The sequence below is a fragment of the Carassius auratus genome, unplaced genomic scaffold (assembly GCF_003368295.1).
Source record: "Carassius auratus strain Wakin unplaced genomic scaffold, ASM336829v1 scaf_tig00214205, whole genome shotgun sequence".
Lineage (NCBI taxonomy): Eukaryota > Metazoa > Chordata > Actinopteri > Cypriniformes > Cyprinidae > Carassius > Carassius auratus.
In genome coordinates, this window is record NW_020527558.1 from 806,201 (window position 1) to 829,661 (window position 23,461).

Genomic DNA, 23,461 nt, shown 5'->3' on the forward strand with positions numbered 1-23,461 from the left:
TAACATGTGTGTAATATATAATTTTAATTGACTTCAACGGAGTCAACCAGTTTCAGATTAGGTGGTTCATTTCCTCCACCTCATGCATTAAAATCATGTAACGCACACCTAGCCATGGATTAGCCCTTTTTTGTGAAGGGGGTTATAGGTTACAAAGTATTAAATGAAGGCGGCACAATGACTGTGGAGGAAATATATTTTTCAATTATTATTATTATTGTTTTTTTTTTTTTTTACTTATAAGTTATGTTATAATTCTGAATGAAAAACCAAAATGATAAAGAGGGCAAATAATTGTGGAGCACTCTCTACAGTATTTAAACATGATTGTATCTATGCTTTTTTTTCTAGAAATGCATGGTATTGTGCAAGGGGTAGTGGTATGGACTATCAGTGACGAACAGAGATTTCATTATAAAGATCTTAATTTGTGTTCTGAAGATGACTGAAAGACTTGCAGGTTTGGAACGACATGATGGTGAGTAATTTATGACATATTTGGGGGAACCAACCTTTTAACTTCTTTTACCTGAGGTGTTCAAAGACATTGAGTACCTTTACATGGACAACAATCATCCGATTTTAACACTACTGAGACAATACTCTGATTAAGGATCTACAGTACCATGTATCAGAGATTTTTGATTAACTTAATCCAGCTTAAGTCATATTTGAAAGTAAACAGAAATAAAGACATGAAGTTTTTCTCTTTTAGTTGCATTACTGAAGTGCAGTATAGATATGTAATCACATTATCACCGTCATGTAGTACAATTCATCGTACTTTACGATAGGACACACACACAGTGGTCAACCATTTAACGCCATACAAAAGAGCTTCAACACCGCCATCATCTGTATGCAATAAAAATAATTTACTACAACTGAAGCTTTCATAAAACTAAAAATGAAACACCCAAAACTCTACATGACATCATCACGAAAAATGTATGTTTATATGTGAAATTCTGGAGGGAACGTCGGTAGTGTTGGGTATCGAGAACTGGTTCCATTTTAGAACCGGTTTCAATTATCAAAGAACTGGGTATACATACAGTCGGCATCTAGTCATCTAGTTGGGGGCATCATCTGTCGTGGCGAGGGTGGAGTTGGCGTGGGGGAAAACACAGCGAACATCATGTGTATTTGTATGACAAAAATGCACATATTGAGCGCTCATTCCCAGAGACGCGTAGAACAACTGTAGTCATTCAAATTCCAAAATAGCCAAACTCCGTGACGTTCTGCTTTATACATCAAGTTCCAAAGTTCAGACACAAAACCAAGTTGTTACGTGTCCTCATGCTTTTTTAAGTGGGTATACGGAAATCCTTGGTCTTTTCTAGTGGTATCACGTAGGCTACACCTCTTAGCATACGCATTTTCATGAGTTTATGTTAGACACTAGGCTAACGTTACATAATTTTGCTTCAGGTATATGGAACGCACCGTGTGTAACTCTCCCAGCCACGAGTCCTGCGACAGCGCACCAGATTCAGCTAATATTAGCAATAACAGCGTCTCACGCTCAGGTACAAAACACAGATGAATTTGAGCCGCATAATTCTGGATAAACTGACAATCAGTTGTGTTTACTTTATTTATTTAAAATAGTGATCTCGCTTAAATACATTCAGGCAACTACAAGATAACATGTTCTTGTTTATTTCAAAATATTAACAAAATATTCACTCAGTCATTCAGTCACTTTAAAAAAAATTGATTCAGTGTATTATTTATAATTGTTTGTTTAGTTAATGGACAATCCACCATTTTGAATTACTCTTGAATGAATGATTAAATTAAAAAATAATTTTTAAACAGTCACTTGTTTCCGACTAGTGGAGTACTAATGTAAGGGACACGTATCCTCACCTGTCTGAACTAGCCCTCTCATACCCTTGTGCACAGGCCTCCTCTACCCCCAGCGAAAGGGTCTTTTCTACTGCGGGGGATACAGTTAGCCCAGAGAGATCACGCATCCTTCCAGAGAAGGCAGACATGCTGATCTTTCTTCAAAAGAACTGCTGACTTTTTTTAATCTCGCTTACTGCCTCCAGTAGTAACCGCTAGTTATATATTTTATATTGTATTTTGTGTGTTAGACCTAAATAATTTTGGTTTGTAATTTCTTTATGCATTCCTTTTAAATGTTATTTATTTCATTATTTGATGAATTGTCATAGTTAACAATTACAGACTACTGGTTATAGCCTAAATGTGGCAAGAATAAAAGGTAAAAGCATTATTCATAAAGTATTATTGCCTTTTTTTTTAATCCAAAAACATTTCGGAATTGGAACCGAGAATCGATAAGAACCGGATTCGATAAGCAGAATTGGAATCAGAATTGCTCAAATTACAATGATAACCAACCCTAAACGTGGGATGGTTGCATGGGAAACTAATGACGTGTGCCATTAATCGAACAATGAACAAGCCTTTAACATATAAATCAGGAACATGAAAGAAATATTCTAAAAGCAACTCATGTGGGGAAAACACAGCGAACATCATGTGTATTTGTATGACAAAAATGCACATATTGAGCGCTCATTCCCAGAGACGCGTAGAACAACTGTAGTCATTCAAATTCCAAAATAGCCAAATTCCGTGACGTTCTGCTTTATACATCAAGTTCCAAAGTTCAGACACAAAACCAAGTTGTTACGTGTCCTCATGCTTTTTTAAGTGGGTATACGGAAATCCTTGGTCTTTTCTAGTGGTATCACGTAGACTACACCTCTTAGCAGACGCATTTTCATGAGTTTATGTTCGACACTAGGCTAACGTTACATAATTTTGCTTCAGGTATATGGAACGCACCGTGTGTAACTCTCCCAGCCACGAGTCCTGCGACAGCGCACCAGATTCAGCTAATATTAGCAATAGCAGCGTCTCACGCTCAGGTACAAAACACAGATGAATTTGAGCCGCATAATTCTGGATAAACTGACAATCAGTTGTGTTTACTTTATTTATTTAAAATAGTGATCTCGCTTAAATACATTCAGGCAACTACAAGATAACATGTTCTTGTTTATTTCAAAATATTAACAAAATATTCACTCAGTCATTCAGTCACTTTAAAAAAAATTGATTCAGTGTATTATTTATAATTGTTTGTTTAGTTAATGGACAATCCACCATTTTGAATTACTCTTGAATGAATGAGTCAATTAAAAAATAATTTTTAAACAGTCACTTGTTTCTGACTAGTGGAGTACTAATGTAAGGGACACGTATCCTCACCTGTCTGAACTAGCCCTCTCATACCCTTGTGCACAGGCCTCCTCTACCCCCAGCGAAAGGGTTTTTTCTACTGCGGGGGATACAGTTAGCCCAGAGAGATCACGCATCCTTCCAGAGAAGGCAGACATGCTGATCTTTCTTCAAAAGAACTGCTGACTTTTTTTAATCTCGCTTACTGCCTCCAGTAGTAACCGCCAGTTATATATTTTATATTGTATTTTTTTGTGTTAGACCTAAATAATTTTGGTTTGTAATTTCTTTATGCATTCCTTTTAAATGTTATTTATTTCATTATTTGATGAATTGTCATAGTTAACAATTACAGACTACTGGTTATAGCCTAAATGTGGCAAGAATAAAAGGTAAAAGCATTATTCATAAAGTATTATTGCCTTTTTTTTTAATCCAAAAACATTTCGGAATTGGAACCGAGAATCGATAAGAACCGGATTCGATAAGCAGAATTGGAATCAGAATTGCTCAAATTACAATGATAACCAACCCTAAACGTCGGATGGTTGCATGGGAAACTAATGACGTGTGCCATTAATCGAACAATGAACAAGCCTTTAACATATAAATCAGGAACATGAAAGAAATATTCTAAAAGCAACTCATGTAAACCCTTTAATCATAATATTGTCTTATTTAGAATAAGGTAAATAATTGGACTACTGATGTCCATGTAAATGTAGTCATTATTAATGCTGACCAACATACCATAAAAAACAGACTGGGAAAAGCATGAATACTTTTCACAAACATTGTTGACATCACAATTCAAGATTTATTTTATGCATATTAAATATACCTGTAGTGAAAAGTGAAAGTGTAAAGTGTAAGTGTAAAAAGTTTTATTTTGTTTGTTTTTTCCAGACTACATCCAAAACAGGGTTTCCACATCTGAGATAAAGTCACAAGACCCCAGCGGAAAAATGAGTATAAGTTCTTCAGAAAATGAAATCTGCCTGAATAATGAGGGAAGAAATGTGCATGATTGCATGATTTATAAATAAACACCAATTACACTTATTTTAACATTTACATTTAGTGAAAAGTAGTGGTGGGCCATTATCGGCGTTAACGTGCTGCGTTAACGTGAGACTCTTATCGGGCGATTAAAAAATATCACCGTTAATCTATTCTCAAAGATGTGTTGGGAGCTGGGTCTATACTAAGCAAGCTATGATGACTTTCACTTTTTTTAGCGCGGATGTATACCTAGCCGAATCTGTAGGGGGATAGAATGAGTCTTCGCACCTGTGTATATGCCTACTGTGAAATTACAACATCAAACGTGACGTGCTAACATGGATGCAGCTAAGATGCCGGGTTTGCTTCAGGGATTTTTTTTTAAAGAAGCTTCCCAATGGAAAACTCGACAAGACATGCCTGTTTCATACATAATCAGTCAGCAGTGCGTATGCAGTCCGTGTGCGTTACGTATGTGGTGCTGAAGCAGCACGGACTCATACTCATTGTGCTTTCACACAGGACACGTTTGCAGTCCGCTACTCGGTACGTGAACAATCGCTGAACTGCTGCAGACGCACCACTCCTGGAACGCAACTGGAATCCATTAACATGGGTGCGTAAAAAAAATATGCAACACATATACACTGCAGACGGAGTATGTGTGAAACAGGCGTAAGGTTGTCTGCACCGTGTGCAATGTGGAATTAGTTTACAGCTTTCTCAAGCACTTTGTGATGCATTTTGGAAACAAGAGATGAGCCCATGGTCTAATGCACCACCTAGCTTGATAAACCCGTTCTAAAAGACTTACTTTTAGTCATTATTTTATTTGGGTATCATTCATATTCTGAATGCCTTTGGAAGAATTCAAGTGAGCCATTTTAATCTAGATTAATTCCCAGATTACAGTGAGATTAATCTAGATTAAAAAATAATAATCTATGCCCACCACTAGTGAAAAGTAAAATCATTGTTGCACTGTTGTTTGAGGCATTCACTGTTGTTTTGTATCCTTGATTCATCATATTGCAGTTGTGTGCAAATAAAACTTATTTTGAATATTCTGGTTGCATTTTAGTGTCATTTTATTACTATTGCATTTCAGTTATTGAATTGTACTTCAGTTGTATTATATATTACAGTACAACTGCAGGTTTATTGCAGTATAACTGTAGTCTTACTTCAGCTGTATTGCAGTAATACTGCAGATCTATTGCAGTTGTTCGTTAGTAAGGCCGGCAACACACTGGATGCGTGGCACGAGCGTCTCAGCTGTGTGGCGTGTCCGTTTTTAATTCGGCACACATGTTAACAGGTTAGAGCTTGTAGAGCAAAATATAATAGGAAAATACATTTATGTCATTTTGTACACAAATACATAATAATTCATGACATTTTGATATTTGAAAGTCTATAGGTTGACATAAATTCAGATATAAATGTAATTTAAAAAATAAATAAATATCAATTTTCAAATAATGCACCTGTCTAACATAGTCTTTTGTCGTCAATACTGTTGACGGTGTCCTTTATCAGTAGGTGTAGGTGTGTAAAAAAAAATTGATTTTGTTGTCATGAAGACAAGAGCCTGGTCTGTCGGCGGTCTCCCTCTGTCACCTACAGTAGCGGCAGCGCGCCAGCACCTTATCAGGCACGATTCTGCTGTGTAAAGACACAGAAAATGCGAGGCAGCCGCCACGCTCCTGACACGCAGCAGAGACGCCATGCAGCCAGTGTGTCACCAGCCTAATACTACAGCTCTACTCCAACTGTTTATTAATAGTACCTTCAGATGTATTGTAGTAAAGCGGCCATAATGCAGCATTTTTCTAAAAGTAACAAAAACCTGTTCTAACCCTACCAGATACTTTATTTTCAACTATTTTATTATATTTTTCATTTTTATTGAAAATAAACACTTTTCTGATGTGATTTGAAATTTGAAAAGGGAGAAAAAAAAAGTAAGCCAAAAGGCATATTCGAACTCGGGTCAATCACATCAAAATGAATACGGCACATCTGCTTCACTGGAGCTGATGATTGTTGGTTGTCTTTTGCAGTATGAACTAGCCAAACACACATTGGTGGACATAGTTGGTGCAAATATATTCAGCCAATAAGGCAGGCTATTTACACTTAGTGTAAATAGACACTGTTATTTTATTTGTCATATCATTAGTACATTTGATATATTTTTTTTTCTTTGTGAAAAAGTGCCAGTGCCCCTTATTTGTATATTATATTTATCAGTGTACAGATCAAGGGTCGGCAACCAACAGCATGAATGCTAACACACAGAGGGATAATTGTTGGCACAAGAGCATTAGGGAAATCTGCATACTGATGTACATTTTTGAGGTAATATCTTCTCATAGTCACACAGCCTATTGCTATAAATACTATTAAAGTGTGAGAATAAGCTTGCGCTAATCTATGGTTGCGCAAGGAACAACTTTTAACTATACGTTTTATGATAGAAATGTTAAATGACCAACAGCTATATCCAGTGATGCAATGACATTTTTTCAAATATGCCCATTTTGAGAGAGAGAGAGAGAGAGAGAGAGAGAGAGAGAGAGTAAGAGATGTGTAAATTGTCTGCGTCGGTCTCTCTCTACAAACAATGACGCTGAGTTTAGATGCTTAAAAAACATTGATTTCTCGTTGCTGAGAAATATAATGTGGCAATCCAGTATATATTAATAAAAGTCACGTGTCGGTGCTGACAACAAGTTTAAGCGATTTTAATTCTTGAGATATCACACAGTATTATAACTAGGGGTGAACTATATATATATTGTCCGATAATTAATGTGCATCTCGTCAGTAAAGCGGTTGTTCTGTCGATTTGTCCTACACTGTCAGATTTTCCTACCTCCCACTAAAACAGGGGGTAGTACAATTCGACAACGAAAAATGCTACTGTAAAGTTAATGTTTCATTAACATCTACACATACCACAATCTTAATCCTACCCTTACAGTACTGCAAATACAGTAATTATGTGTTATATTCGCAGTTGTAGCTAGAAGGGATTCAGCTACAGAAAACCAACAAAAAATATTATTTTCTACCAATTAGATTGCATTTTTAATAAAGTCTACACCTACCCCAACACTAAACCTACCCTTACAGTAATGCAGATAGATTAAATATCGTTGTTTATCATGAGAAAAAGGACGCAATATTGATGTGCGCATGCCCAGTAAACCCGGGTAGGAAAATCTGACGGGTAGGATAAAATGTCAGGACACCGGTTCTCTAATCAGCAGTAAGTTCCATCAGGTGCTTGATTTCACATAGAGCAGCTGTTACTACACAGAGCCGTCGTTAACTGACAAGCTGCGTAAATCCATGATCATTATCAGCTTGGATTTGCGCAGCTTGTCAGTTATCAACTGCTCCGTGAATTAACAGCTGCTCTATGTGAAATCACGCACTTGGGCTGTCAAAAAAAATTATATTTGAATTTAAAATAAAAATCCACATTCGAATACAAAAATGCTGCATTTGAATGTTAGGTGTGAATGTTAGGAGGTTGCTTTGAAAAGGCGGATGAGCTCGACACGCAGTACCACTTCTCTCTCATCATTCACCTCGTGCGTGCACTGTTGTACATGCACCATCTACGCGGTCTCAAAAATTGGCTGCACATGGGCAGGGGACATGGCTGTCCACGAGCCTTCTTGATGACGAAAATGACATGATGCAGACGGTGCGTGGACGAAGTATATTTTGGCCTTTATCAGTGCCGCACGAGATGCAATGACAATGTAAATGTCATTGCATTATAATTTTTTTGTTAGCCTATCCAGTTGAAGCCAGTAGATGCAGTGCTGCAGCGATGTGCTTTCAAAATATTGTGGAAAAAAAAGAGAACATAAATGTATATTAGTGCTGGGCGGTTTGAACAAAAATTTATATAACGTTTTTTTTTCTAAATTATGCCAGTTTCCCGGTTTATGACATTTTTTTTCATGCATAATCAGGTGTACAATGCATTTTCTGCTAGTTCATCTTCCAAGCACTTGCATAAAATGGTTGATTGGTCGACGTTGGTTTTTTTGGAAACCAAAAACCCTTCAAACAACAGACCAGGCTCCTCTTTTTGGCACAAGTTCTTCTGTGTCATGTTCTAGTTCTACAGCATCCATCTTCCCTGTAATGCCTGTTTCACACATACTCCGTCTTCAGTATATGCAGTCGACAGCACGGACTCATTGTGCTTTCACATACGACGCATTTGAAGTCCGCTACTGATCCGCGGCTGTTTAGTCCACAAACACAACATTTGTTCATTGTTTTGACTTATCATGTAAAAAAAAAAAAATACATTTTTTTTTTTCAGCATTGTAAAAAGTATTTTATCACAGAACAGGAACAATCTTTCATAGTTATAGACATTAGTTTAAACTCAAATATAAACAACGCATTATTCATGCATTTTTCTTCTAGGTTTGTATAATAAGCTGCTCAAGCAATCGGCTAAACATTTAAACACAATAATTAGCCTACTTTTCTTGTTAAAATACTTCAAATTAAAACACCACAGACAGAAACAGTCTCGTGCCTTTTGCATTTAAATCTTTATCACAAGCAATCCCACAGGTCTTCATGCCCATCTTTCAAGTTGAAGATCCCTGTGAACAGACGTGTAGATAAATAGTGTAGGAACTTGAATTGCGTTAAGAAATTAATCTTAAATGTGCATTAAAAAAGTTTTTAAAAGAAATTGTGAGTAAAATTACTTCCGCTGTCAAAAACGCTCTGATTGGAAGTGACGCAACCGGAAGTGACGGTAAACATCATCTCTTCGTAACTGAGTCAGACAGTGAAGAGGTTGCAGTTGGGGTTAGTGTCAACTCTTATGATGGGCCATTGCCATATAATTATGAGCCGCCTAGGCGAGAGGGGGGTCAGGAAGAGTTAAGGGGAAGGGTAAATGGACAGAGGAGAGAGATAGAGTTGTCGTGTGAGGAGAATTGGTGGAGTGACATCAGGATGTAGCTAATTGTGGCTAACATTGTCTCCATTTTTATCACATTGCAGTATCTTTAATAAATCATATTTAGTAGGGATGCACGATATTGGATTTTGGCCGATATTCGATATGCCGATATTTTCTAAATAATTTTGCCCGATGCCGATACCGATATCGATATATATACAAATATATACTGATATATTTACAAATATATACTGATATATTTAAACTTTAATTTTACTGAAGAGAAATCCATGTATCTTTTCTGTACTGATTCTACCATAAATTTATTATTTTATAAATGTAGACAGACATTCACATCTGAAAAACAGGTCAATTATTTCACTTGGAGAATATCGGTTTGGCTCATCGGCAAAAATATTCATATCGGCCGATACCGATAATGGTCATTTTAAGCTTTTATCGACCGATACCGATGTTGTGCCGATATTATCGTGCATCCCTAATATTTAGCAATATTTCTGTTGACTTTGTTGTTTTTCAAGCATCCATGTAGATTGTCATCATCTATGCCAGCAACATGTGTCTTAAAATAATTAATTTAGATCCCAGATTTTAAATGAATGCTGGAATTTCGAACTTAGCCGGCTGTTATACTACTCCCTTCTTAGTATTTCCGACGGACATTATGTAAATGAGCTTGCATGTACTGCGGAGTACGTGTATGAAAGCAGTTAGTGTTCCGGTTAGGACGGGAATATGCTGTTCATGTAAATAGTCATGGTTACAAAAACCTACTATAATAACGCTAACGACAAACTCTCTTTTCTGTTACCACCTCTCAGACCCCACACTGAGAACCAGGGCGGCAGTGTCTATGTTTGCCTGTCGTTGCGTCACATGACGCGTTCTCTGGGAAAAGGTGTTTTTTTGTTTGTTTTTTGGAGCGTAGCTTAGAATAGGTACATTTTTTTTCTTAATTTCTGCCCGTGGGTGTTGTAAAACATATGTATTCTTATGTGTGTCTTTTTAAATTAACATTTTCATTCAAGATTCTGTATAAATTAAGTTAATCAATTAAATTGAAAGATGGCCTTTAATGAAATTTGTTTTTCTGCCTCCATAAAAGTGAGTATATATATTGTTTTCTTTGTTTATCTAAAAGTGGACTTTTTCTTGTTTTAAACCTAGCCAAAAACTAGGGATGCACCGGTTGACCGGCCATAAATCGGAACCAACCGTTTTATTATTAAAATACGCAATCGGCTGGTTTTTGGTCTTTTTTTGGCCGATTTTTCTGGAAGTACGCTCGTGTGCACAGACTACATTGTAATGGTTCGCGATGTCATTTGTGTGGAAGTATTTTGAAATCTGTGTGCAGGACACGGGCAGCCGTTCAGCACTGGAAATGCAGAGCTTCATGTCTGAGGCACAGATAGCAGGAAGCGATTAGCTGTTGGTGTACTGGTGCACAAATAATAGCCCCTTTTCTGCATGCACTAAGGGTGCTTTCACACAAGCACTTTTGGTGAGCACCCGGGTTCGATTGATGTCAGAGTTTGGTTCGTTTGGATGATGTGAACACTGTCTTCCGTACTCTGATGCGCACCCGCGAACCGTACCCGAGTTCGCTTAAAAACGGTGGTCTGCGGTAAGCTTTTGATGACAAATTATTTGATGAAAATGTGTGTTTGTGTGTGTTTCACTCACTTTCCTGATGAGCGTGACTGACGAGCTGCAAGCAGAGAGCTGTACATCTCATTTATGTTCGCCTTCAATGTTCTTTAGAGCATTTTCAGTACATTCATAAGACAGACGCAAGTGCCGTTATTTACCGTAGCTTTATAAACAAAACAAACAGTTCAAAAACGTAATACATAAAAGTGCAGAGAGTAATGTTATGCATTTGCCATGCATTTGCTGTCATTACCAAGCAATGGGGTAAACAGTTGCTGGCTTGATGATGCAAGCGAACCGCGGTCCGGACTCAAATATTATAATATGAACACAGGCCAGCAGGGGGAGGGGGGGAGCAACTGAACTTGGGTTCGGACCAGGCAAGTGAACCAAGTGTGAAAGCACCCTAAAGCTGTACCAGTCCACGCCCTGAACACGAGTAGACCGTGAAAAGATGTTCAGATCAACTTCTCATGTGTTGGATGACAAACTAAATGGACTAAACTGTGACAAAACTGAAATGTTTTTTTTTTTTTTTTTTTTGTAAAGTAGAACTTGCATACACGTTTGAAAAGCCAGAAGTAAACGTTAGTTCTGCATTAGGATGATTATTTTTCTTTTACCTTGAAGTTACATAGACTTAATTTGATTTAAAAATCACCTGCCGTAGCAAACACAAAAAAGTGTTTCATTCATCCAATTAATTTTTTTAGGGTAATGATTCACATCTATATTTTTTTACTTGGGACAATAAATTATTTATTTTTCATTGGCTCAAGTAAAAAAATATAGATGTGAATCATTACCCTAATTTTGGTTTTTATTGGATGAATGAAATACTTTTTGCATCTTTGTTTTATTCGCACCAACATCATTTGATTTTAACATTTGGAATAATGTATTTATATAGCATTCTTTTATTTAGTCTCACTGGTAAAAACCTTTTTTTTTTTTAAAGCTAATTTAAAAACTAAAACAAATACTGAATATTGATTAAGAAACATCTTATTGAATGTGTGTTGATTTTGTTGTTTGGATTGTAGAACTATACAGTTATTGCCTTTAATTTCACATGATTACAGTTAATCTTTTAATTTAAGGCCAGTTCTATGTAGTTTCAACCCAATTCCCTGGATGGTTACGGTTATTGTTTTCAATAGCCAAAAGCCAGTTTGTCCTATTAAATACCAAAAAAAAAAAAAAAAAAAAATCTTGTTTATGCACACTTTCCTTCTTTCTTGTTTGTTGCTTAAAGATAATAAAAAAAAAATCTGAAATCTGTATCGGAATCGGCCAGTTTGCTTGTAAAAAAAATTGGTATCGGAATCGGCCATGAAAAATCATGATCGTAGATCACTACCAAAAACCCATGTGCTGCGTGTGAAACGGCTTTAATTAGTAAACATTTATTGTGAAATGACTGCATTTCCATGTCAATCAGTGTTAATTTTTCCCGCGAACAATGCACTAGTACTTTAATTCAGCGCCTGCAGCCAAGCAAAAATAGACTCGATACGTAAACAATACCTGCACTGCTGCAGACGCACCGCTCCTGGAATGCACTGACTGACCCCAACCTCGTGCAGTGTGAACGCTGGAATCCTTTAACATGGGTGCGTAAAAAAAAAACGCAATATGCACTGCAGACGGAGTATGTGTGAAACAGGCATTATAACATAACACCAGAGAACTACTGTGTTTACCCTCACCACGCCTCACAGTCTTAGAAGTGCAACATTGTAAAGGGTCCGTCTGAAACAGTGTCGGGCAGCCACGGCGCAGCATAACATTTGTTCCAAACATTGAGTAATTAAATACATTGGTATGGTGGTATATAAAAAAATCATATCGTAAAGAAAATATACACCGGTTTTTGGTATGAACCTGTATACCGTCCAGCACTAATGTGGAGAAGATCAGTTTACGTCAAAACTGAAACCAAGCCGATCACACAGAATGCACATTTTGTGCATTTTCTAGAGGGATATCTTCTATCACCATTGCACTCGTGTCTTGCACAAGAGAGCCACATGTTTAGAAAACCATGTAAAATTAATATGTTCAACTTTTTAAAATATCTCAAGAATGTATGGTGGGTTGTTATCCATCCCACTGCCTCTCATGTGTTTAAATGAAAAATTTACTCAGTGTGATTCACCCCCTTTGTATTAAACTATGCATGCATACATGATGCTGTTTTGTTTATAGTTAAGCAACTTAATTATAGTTTGTTTATATACATTATTTTAAATATTATTCACTTCAAAGTCATGTTTCTAATGGTTTGAATAAACATGCATTAGTATTTTGCTCGATAAGCCCTTAATTGTGGCCTCAGGAGAGAAGCCAAAAGCTTTTCTTCACCCTAACTGAAATTATGCATTTTAAATTCGAATTTAATTAAAAGTTTTATAATATACAAGTACAAAATTCGAATTTAGCCATTTCAAAAGCCCTATCACGCACCTGATGATATTTACCGCTGATTAGATAACGGGCTTTATACTGACTAGATGCGCATTATTCATCTGCCAATTGTGCACCCCTAATCATAACTGGACACTGAGCGACATTTAATATTAGAAAAAGTTACTTTCTGCTCACTTATGCAAAAATGTTATCGTAAGTCTTTTACTTTTATTTTATTTTCAACGTCATCACTCAAACAAAACACTTTAAAGAGTTTTTACAGCAGAAATACATTTTATAATTCAGGATCAAACTCTCAGTGAATCTGATCTACATAAGTTTAAATCTGTATTTCCTCCATTACTATTTATTTCCGACTGTAAATAATCCGTAAATAAACCTCAACTAAAAGCAGAATCTAGAGCTCGAGATCATTATAATCCTAAAGATAAACTACAAGCGACACAAATCACTAAATGTGTTAAAGATAGGATTTAACAAATGAAAGATAAAAACGACAATATTATGAACTGTATCAGAAGCAGATAAATGAACGTACCTTAATGTGATGTTTATTACATACAAGTCTTCAAAACTTTCTTATGTTCCCGTCGAGTTCCTCAACTCATGTGAGCTGCAGCAAAACAGACGCGTCAAAGGCGCATTGCTGCATTAACATAAATGGTCAAGGGCTTCGTGGTCTTCTTCTTTGAGGGTTAACGGTGACCAAGAGTGTTGCTTTACCGCCGTCTTCTGGATTATTCTCCTGTAACGTTAAAGGCGCATTGCTGCCCTTCTCAGTCCATTTGATATCCTCAGATGAAGTTCAGTTCGGAGTATAAATTAATAACAGTTTTTGTTGTTTCATAGTCCACTGCTCAGAATCAGTGTTAAAGTGAGAATTGAGTTCTGTGACGGAGCAGCAATGATAAGGTACTTTATGAACCTCAGAAACACAATGATGTTCATTTTCTTAAAGCTGTACAGATGTATTTGACTGAGTGTATTCTGTCTGCTGATAGATAGATAGATAGATAGATAGATAGATAGAAGTAGGCCTAGTGGAGATTAAGTAATTTATGCAATGTATGTAGCATTTTATATTTATTGTTTTTTGTCCTATTGCTTTGCAATTAGTTTCTTATCCTTATTTCATGTCCATTCTGTTTATTTGAGGGGTTTTTTTTGTCTCTTTTTAGGCTTGTATTAGTTTGATATAGACATTGATGATGAATTATGAAAATTATATAGTATCAAAGATCGTAATATAAAAACCTTTTTAAAAAGAAAAATACATATCAGGGTATAAACAGGAATCATGGAGTTCAATTTAATACCTTAAGACCTTTTTAAAGACTCTTTCCACATATTTTAAGACCCTGACACTTCTAGTTTTATCCGGTTACATCAGCTACATTTTAACTTACATTTACTATATTTTGATTGTAAGATATAGCATGACTAAACATATCTACTCTGTGATGACTCCTTATCAGTATAATTCAGAAGGAGAGAATGAAGCACAAGATAATGAATTGAGTGACAAACCAATGCAACCCAAGAAACAAGCTCTCCGTGCTAACAGGACCATGAGTTCAAACAGTATATTTAAAAGATGTATTTGTAACATCAAGTCTTATAACTGTCTGCAAACCACAGCTGTTTTGTGAAGCTCTTCTCATGACAAACACCTGACTGATCAGACAGTTTAGCTGTGATTACAGAGTGCTTGATTTGATGCAGACTTGACAGAGTCAGTAATACTGCACCTGATCGTGTCTGAGGGATCATGGAAGGTAAAATAATCATCACAACTACAGTATTACATCATTTTTATTGTGCATCCCAATCCCATGGTAGTTAAAAACAGCCCAATATAGCACAATTACCATGTCCCAAATATAAAAGCCATTTCCATCCCTAAAATACATATTTTACAGTCACTGTAAATTGATCATAAACACAGCTCAAATGCTTCCTACTAGTGTGGCCCAAAACATTTAGCACAGTTTAAGAAAGTAGATTGCAAAATGTTTCAGTTCAAGCATTTCAACCAAATTGAATTGAATTTGCTCCTCAACAGATTCTGAGCTCATTGACAAATTTAGATGTGATCCCTTCACACAGTGCACGTGCGACCACGAAATCGACAGTGAAAGTGAACTGTGACTGTCAGCACTCATTCAAAGGGATTTAAATTCCCCACATTTATATCTTCCACATGGATCCTAGGAACTTCCAGGGACAGCCGTGAAGGAGCTCAGCAAGTGCCTACAGCTATTTTATGAACGTGCCAGTGTTGAGACATTACAAGCTGAACTGATCAGCCTTCCACGGCACTGGGAAAGACTGAAACAATCACTAATGGAGAACTGCAACATTAATGATGAAGCAGGGGAAGGCTCTGAGGTTCCTGATGAAAGTGTAGAGTTTGTGAGCAGATGTTGTTTCACATGCAAAACTGTCTAATATGCTGCTATCTCTTGTCTCAGTATAATCTGCTTACTGATGCTTATCACATCATTGGTTTGGGCTAAAAGTTCCTCCTATCTCCTATCCGATCTATTACTCAGGTTGCCTATGAGAGGACCTTCTCCACCCTGAAGTTAGTGAAGAACCTTCTAAGAACCTCCCTCAGTCAAGAGAACCTTGAAGCATTCCTTTTGATGTCAACAGAGAAGGAGATTCTTATGGAACTTGATAAAGATGACATAATTGATAAGATGGCAGAGAACAGTGAGCTACTGTGCCGCCTACTTTCTGTTTAGTCTTAGGCCAATAAAAACATATACTGGTGTGCATTAGAGCCTTTAATTATCGTTCTGTATTACAGTTTTTTTCAATCGCTAACAAGCGCTTAACCATACTTCAGATACTTTTTCTAAACTCTTAACACAGACTAACACCTACAAAACACAATTGGCCAAATGGATAATTTTCTTCTCAAAAACACATTTTGTTAAATATATACTAACTCTTCATTTCAAAATAGAACACATCTTTCTCTGCACACACCAACTTTACCAAAACACTGGAAATCTGACTCAAAATTAAATTATTCTGTCAAAGAATAACACTTGTTTTCACCTCACAAGGTACATGCAGTCAATCAAAGTACACCAGGTTTCAAAATACTGGCTATTGTTGACATTACAAAAACTGCATAGACTTTTCAGTCTCAGTTTTACAGGTATTTGCATGCAGAACATGCAATCCACCGTTTTATACTAAATTACATGGTTAGGAACTGTATGTGCAAGTGTACAGTAATGTTCACATTCAAAAGCATTCCAGTAAAAAGCAAATTTTTTCCTTTACCGTTTACTGCAGGAGATACAGAAGAAACACGGTATGATAGAACAGAAAAGGTTTGACAGTATTGCTTACAGTGAACAAAATATCCATGAAACACATTAGAGCATTCTGAACCAAAAAAAAAAAACAACAGCAAAAAGCCCAGATAAAAAAAAAAAAAAAAAAAAACCCAGGCACAAAATTACTGTATCTAATCTCTGCGATCTTCAGGGTTAGGCCACATATTTTCATCAACATCACATCTGATATTATCCAAGGCGATGCACCTGGGATAAAACCGCTTGGTATGTCGGATCCACTCTTGGCAATCATGAATGGTGATGTCCCTGCAGCCAGCATTCATGGCTTCAAGGAGGGACATCTGGTCATGTGGCTGATGGTCATAAACCTTCCACCTCCATGCAGAAAAGAACTCCTCTATGGGGTTGAGGAAAGGTGAATAGGGTGGAAGGAAGACACATATCAGTCTTGGGTGGACTTCAAACCATGTTGTTATTGCTTGCGAATGATGGAAAGCCACATTGTCCCAGGTAATTACAAAGGTCCTCATGTTTTCACCCTCCTGATCCTGCTCTGAAACCAGGCGCTGGTGGAGATCATTGAGAAAGGCAAGGAGGCGCTCTGTATTATAGGGTCCAACCTGACATCTGTGAAGGAGTAATCCTGCAGTTGCAATTGCTGCACACATGAGCCCCTTTCACACTGCACGTCGGACCCGCAATATTCCCGTAACATTGCCTGGTCGCCTTCTGTGTGAAAGCAACCACGTCCCGGAATTGATTACCGAATCGAACCTGGGTCGGGGACATAGTAACATTGCGGTAATCGATCCGGAACGAGCGCTGTGTGAACAAAAGCCAGATCTAATTCGGTATCGAAGTGATGACGCGCGTTATCGGGCGATTCTTTTACCGGCTGTTTTGAAGGAAGATCAACATTCGCGACGAAAACATATGTGCAAACTGTAATGAAGCAGAGATCAGATTAGTTCCTCACTTTCCGCGCTGACTCAGAGATAGTTTGCTTGCTTCAGTTAAAGTATAACGTGCTAAGCGTTGTCGACTCGTACATTACACGTCACGCGCTGCTCTCACGTGTCGTTACGGGATCTTTAAGGGTTGTGTGTGAAAGCACGCATATATACCTGGTCATCACTGGCAGTGTGAAAGTGCCAAATCTAGCGACCAGGGAACAGTTACAGGAACACTTTACCCCTGTTTTTGCCGGAATGGCAGTGTGAAAGGGGCTCTGGTAATGTTTGCCCCTCTCTGTCCTGTCAACTGTGGCCCTTTTCCCAATTACATTTCGTTCACGTCGACGCCTTTTGGCCAGATTGAATCCTGCCTCATCTATATATATGAATTCACAAGGTGCCTGATTGGCCTCCAGTTTCACAACTCTCTGAAACAAAGTTTATTTAAATCATGGCATTACGTAATATATACCATACTGTACTGTAATCTATTACTGTAAAGGTTACCTACTTGCAAAGTGCAAAGCTTATAGAACTGGACATCGAATTGAATATACACTATACCTGGACATATTGTTGTCGTAGCTCCTTGACTCTCTCACTGTTCCTCTCAAAGGGAACAGTGTAAAGCTGCTTCATCCGCACTCTGTGTTTGGACAATGTCCGCGTAATCGTTGTGAGGCTGATGCTATCGATATTGTCAAATATCTCATGGTCCTCTACAATTCTAGTTTGAATTTCATGCAGTTTTATTGCAACAACCATTTCTACAATGGCAAGCTCTTGATCATTATTTAGGAGCTTTCCTCTTCCCCCAGAGGGTGGAAGACGTTGCATTCTTTAGAGGGACAAAAAAAAAACAAAAAAAAAAACATATGCATTACTGTATGACCTTATTGACAAGTCAAGTGAGAACAGAAGCAATCCATGTAAAATGTAATACTTACCTGTTGGTTTGTTGAAAGATGCGTATAATGGAGGCAACCGTTGACCACCTCAAATTGGGCTGCACTCTTTCACCAGCCTCTCTTAGTGAAAGACCATGGTTGATTACATGGTCAATGATAAGTGGCACGAATTTCATCACTGACCACTGTTCTTGCAGCCCTTGGAATGCCACCACCACGCATTCTTACACCTCTACCTTGCCCTCTCCTTGGTCCTGCTCCTCTCACTGCTCCTCTCACTGCTCCTGCATCTCTCACTTCTCCTGCTCCTCTCACTGCTCCTGTCACTTCTCCTGCTCCTCTCACTGCTCATGCTCCTCTCACTGCTCCTGCTCCTCTCACTTCTCCTGCTCCTCTCACTGCTCCTCTCACTGCTCCTCTCACTTCTCCTGCTCCTCTCACTGCTCCTCTCACTTCTCCTGCTCCTCTCACTGCTCCTCTCACTTCTCCTGCTCCTCTCACTGCTCCTCTCACTTCTCCTGCTTCTCTCACTGCTCCTCTCACTGCTCCTGCTCCTCTCACTTCTCCTGCTCCTCTCACTGCTCCTCTCACTTCTCCTGCTCCTCTCACTGCTCCTCTCACTTCTCCTGCTCCTCTCACTGTTCCTGCTTCTCTCACTGCTCATCTCACTGCTCCTGCTCCTCTCACTGCTCCTGCTCCTCTCACTGCTCCTCTCACTTCTCCTGCTCCTCTCACTGCTCCTCTCACTTCTCACTGCTCCTCTCACTGTTCCTGCTTCTCTCACTGCTCATCTCACTGCTCCTGCTCCTCTCACTGCTCCTACTCCTCTCACTGCTCCTCTCACTGCTCCTCTCACTCCTCCTGCTCCTCTCACTTCTTCTCTCACTGTTCCTGCTCCTCTCACTGCTCCTCTCACTGCTCCTGCTCCTCTCACTGCTCCTCTCACTGCTCCTGCTCCTCTCACTGCTCCTGCTCCTCTCACTGCTCATTTCACTGCTCCTGCTCCTGCTCCTCTCACTGCATCTCTCACTTCTCCTGCTCCTCTCACTGCTCCTCTCACTGCTCCTGCTCCTCTCACTGCTCCTCTCACTGCTCCTGCTCCTCTCACTGCTCCTCTCACTGCTCCTGCTCCTCTCACTGCTTCTCTCACTGCTCCTCTCACTGCTCCTGCTCCTCTCACTGCTCCTGCTCCTCTCACTGCTCCTCTCACTGCTCCTGCTCCTCTCACTGCTCCTGCTCCTCTCACTGCTCCTGCTCCTCTCACTGCTCCTGCTCCTCTCACTGCTCCTCTCACTGCTCCTTTCACTTCTCCTGCTCCTGCTCCTCTCACTGCATCTCTCACTTCTCCTGCTCCTCTCACTGCTCCTGCTCCTCTCACTGCTCCTCTCACTGCTCCTTTCACTTCTCCTGCTCCTGCTCCTCTCACTGCATCTCTCACTTCTCCTGCTCCTCTCACTGCTCCTGCTCCTCTCACTGCTCCTCTCACTGCTCCTGCTCCTCTCACTGCTCCTGCTCCTCTCACTGCATCTCTCACTGCTCCTCTCACAGCTCCTGCTCCTCTCACTGCTCCTCTCACTTCTCCTGCTCCTCTCACTGCTCCTGCTCCTCTCACTGCTCCTCTCACTGCATCTCTCACTGCATCTCTCACTTCTCCTGCTCCTCTCACTGCTCCTCTCACTGCTCCTGCTCCTCTCACTGCTCCTCTCACTTCTCCTGCTCCTCTCACTGCTCCTCTCACTGCTCCTGCTCCTCTCACTGCTCCTCTCACTGCTCCTCTCACTGCTCCTGCTCCTCTCACTGCTCCTGCTCCTCTCACTGCATCTCTCACTGCTCCTCTCACTGCTCCTGCTCCTCTCACTGCTCCTCTCACTTCTCCTGCTCCTCTCACTGCTCCTGCTCCTCTCACTGCTCCTCTCACTGCATCTCTCACTGCATCTCTCACTGCTCCTGCTCCTCTCACTGCTCCTCTCACTGCATCTCTCACTGCTCCTGCTCTTCTCCCTGGACCACTTGCTCTTACTCTTCCTCGTCCAGACATTACAGTGTTTGTCTTTTTCTGTTTCTGTTTCCAAAAACATCACTCCTCAAAGTCCTCTTTTTATTGTATAAGTGTCAATGTAGTAGAAAAAAAAAACAGCCACTGAGTCTAAGCCAGGCTGGAATCCGTTGTGGTTGGCCCAATTTACACAACATAAATCAGCTGTGTGTCAATTAATCATTTGTTTGTTTATTATCAGCTAAGATATATTGTTTTTGAACTGATATCATTGCAGAAGCAGAGGTTATTATACTGTATCTAATGTTTGGAATATTGTTTTTGCTATTGTGGGATGTTGTGTGTTAACATTTGTAAATATTACAAAAACGATCCATAATTTTGTTGGGAGGTATAGCTTGTCTGTTAAGAAAATGTAAGCATTGTGGAAATGTGTTCAATGACTCCATATTGTGTGAAAATGACATGAAATGTGTGAATGGTATGGCCACAATAGACCGATGCTGTGCTTATTGTGTTTAGAGTTTTGAAAATGTGACAACTGCTTGGACAAATGCTTGTTAGCGACTGAAAAAAACTGTAATGAGCTGCTTACTGACACACACACACACACACACACACATATCGGAAATATGCAGCTCACACATCCAGGAAAAAATAAACTTGTCAATGCTGCCCCACGACTTTTATTCACTACATTATATTTTCCAGCAACGAGACGACACAATTGCTGTTTTTAAGTAAACTCACTCTAATAAATGCACAGATGCGAATACAAGCAACTTCCATTTCTCTTTCTCTCTCTTGCTCTCTCTCTCTCTCTCTCTCTTTCTCTCTTGAATAGGCAATATTTGAGAAAATGGCTTAGCGATTTTTTATTATTGGGGGATTAGCCCCCATCTATGTCTACCGCAGTTATAGCTCTGATCAGACATATCCTGTGGCATTATCATGCAGTCTGTAATGATATGACTTTAGCATATATTAGCAATTTTTGCAAACATTTCTTTGAGTAACATGACCGTTAATATGAACTCACAAATTAATGTAACATAAAACAATTTATAACTTTTTGTTGAAATCTTTATTTATGCCAGAAAAACTTAAATTTATGTGTGTTAGCAGCCATGTTGCAGAGATAATTCATACCCCTTCAATTTAAGTGTGTTCCCGAAAAATCTTAATTTGAAGGGCTATCTGGCCCTTCCCCTACCCCTACAACCAAAAGAGAATTGAGACACCCCTAAAGGGGAAGGGCTAAGGGGTAGAATTGGGATTGTGCCTAAATCCTGACTGGAAATCCTCACAGATACCATTTTTTCAAGAAGGAATATAATTGTGAATATAGTATCTTGGACAGAAAAGGGAGATCAGTCTATAATTAACTAATTATTTGGGATCAAGTTGCGTTTTTTTTATGAGAGGCTTAATAACAGTCAATTTGAAGGTTTTGGGGACATATCCTAATGACAATGAGGAATTAATAATAGTCAGAAGAGGATCTATGACTTCTGTAAGCACCTCTTTTAGGAGCTTAGATGATATAGGGTCTAACATACATGTTGTTGGTTTAGATGATTTAACAAGTTTATACAATTCTTCCTCTCCTATAGTAGAGAATTAGTGGAACTGTTCCTCAGGGGGTCTATAGTGCACTGTCTAATGTGATACTGTAGCTGACGGCTGAATGGTTGCAATTTTATCTCTAATAGTATCGATTTTAGAAGTAAAGTCATTACTGCTGTGATGTTTGGGAAATGTGATGCTTTATTTTTCATTAATTTAGCCACTGTATTGAATAAATACCTGGGGTTTATATTTGTTTTCTTTTAAAAGAGACGAAAAGTAATCAGATCTAGCAGTTTTTAATGTAGGATAGGTTACTTTCCCACCAAACAATACGAAAAATACCTCTAGTTTTGTTTTCCTCCAGCTGCGCTCCATTTTTCGGGCTGCTCTCTTTAGGGTGCGAGTATGCTCATTATACCATGGTGTCAAACTGTTTTCCTTAAACTTCCTTAAGCGTAAAGGAGCAACTGTATTTAGAAAAGAGAGAGTCCATAGTTTCTGTTACATCATCAAGTTGTTCTGAGGTTTAGGATATGCTAAGGAATTGGGATACATCACTACTTACAAGACTGTGATGTAAGCCAATGAGCAACTGTGGATATAAAAGGGCACCTGTAGAACACATTATCCTCTTTTTTGTCTTCAAGAGACCTTGTGTATGACAGACATGAGTCACGAAAGAGAATGATGCGCTCACTGTTGCATTCGTGGTACTACTAGAGCAGAGGTCTGTACTCTAGATTTTTGCCAGTGTTTGCACAAGCACGTTCGCATTTGGGGGAGTTGAACAAGCTTAATGTGATGCATTTGCAGCAGTTTCGGTTTCCTCCACTTTTAAGAGCTCCTCAACTAGGTTGGGTGTTGATAGGTTTCCTATCGTTTAAGAGAGTTATCCTGCTGAAGCCTCTGCTCTTCATAGCTCTGCTTAGACAGCACTATTGCCTTGCAGGCTCCTTTATTTGTGAGCCTTGCTAACTTTAGCGCTGAGTGTTGTCAGTCCTCCTCTCGATCTAGAGAGTCATCATGCTGAAGCCTTCACTCTTAAGAACATGGGTCATCAAACTAAGGCCCGCGGGCCAACTCAGGCGTGCCACCCCACTTTGACTGGACCCCCAGCCCTTATGGCCCCCATTATTTGAACCGGCCCTATGAGGCAATCCCCAAAAGTCATCATGGCCTATTTTTTTTGTATTGCTTTTTGAAAAATAATAACATGTCTAAATCTGGCATTTTGTTGAAATTTTCAGTTAAAAATTTATATTTAGTTATAAAATAAACTATAGTATTTGCAGAATTTTCGTCACCTGACCTGCTTAAAATCAAGCAGTGACAGACAGTGCACGTGCACAACTGTCAATGTTCAGGACAGCAAAACAGCTAGCGTTAAAATGAAAAGTTGATAGAGAGTTTTCAAAGAACATTGGACCAACGATTATTTTCTT

The 23,461-nt window shown here is 38.9% G+C and overlaps 1 protein-coding gene across 4 annotated transcripts in view; it reads right to left on the reverse strand.

The window, feature by feature from the left end:
* LOC113091530 (NACHT, LRR and PYD domains-containing protein 3-like) overlaps window positions 1-13,927 on the reverse strand; it is a 107,242-nt gene extending 93,315 nt beyond the window's left edge. For all 4 annotated transcript variants that reach the window (XM_026257111.1, XM_026257110.1, XM_026257109.1 and 1 more), the window contains exon 1: window positions 13,818-13,927. The gene's annotated coding sequence lies outside the window, so the exon portion shown is untranslated. The remainder of the gene's footprint in view (window positions 1-13,817) is intronic.
* Between the last annotated feature and the right edge of the window lie 9,534 nt (window positions 13,928-23,461).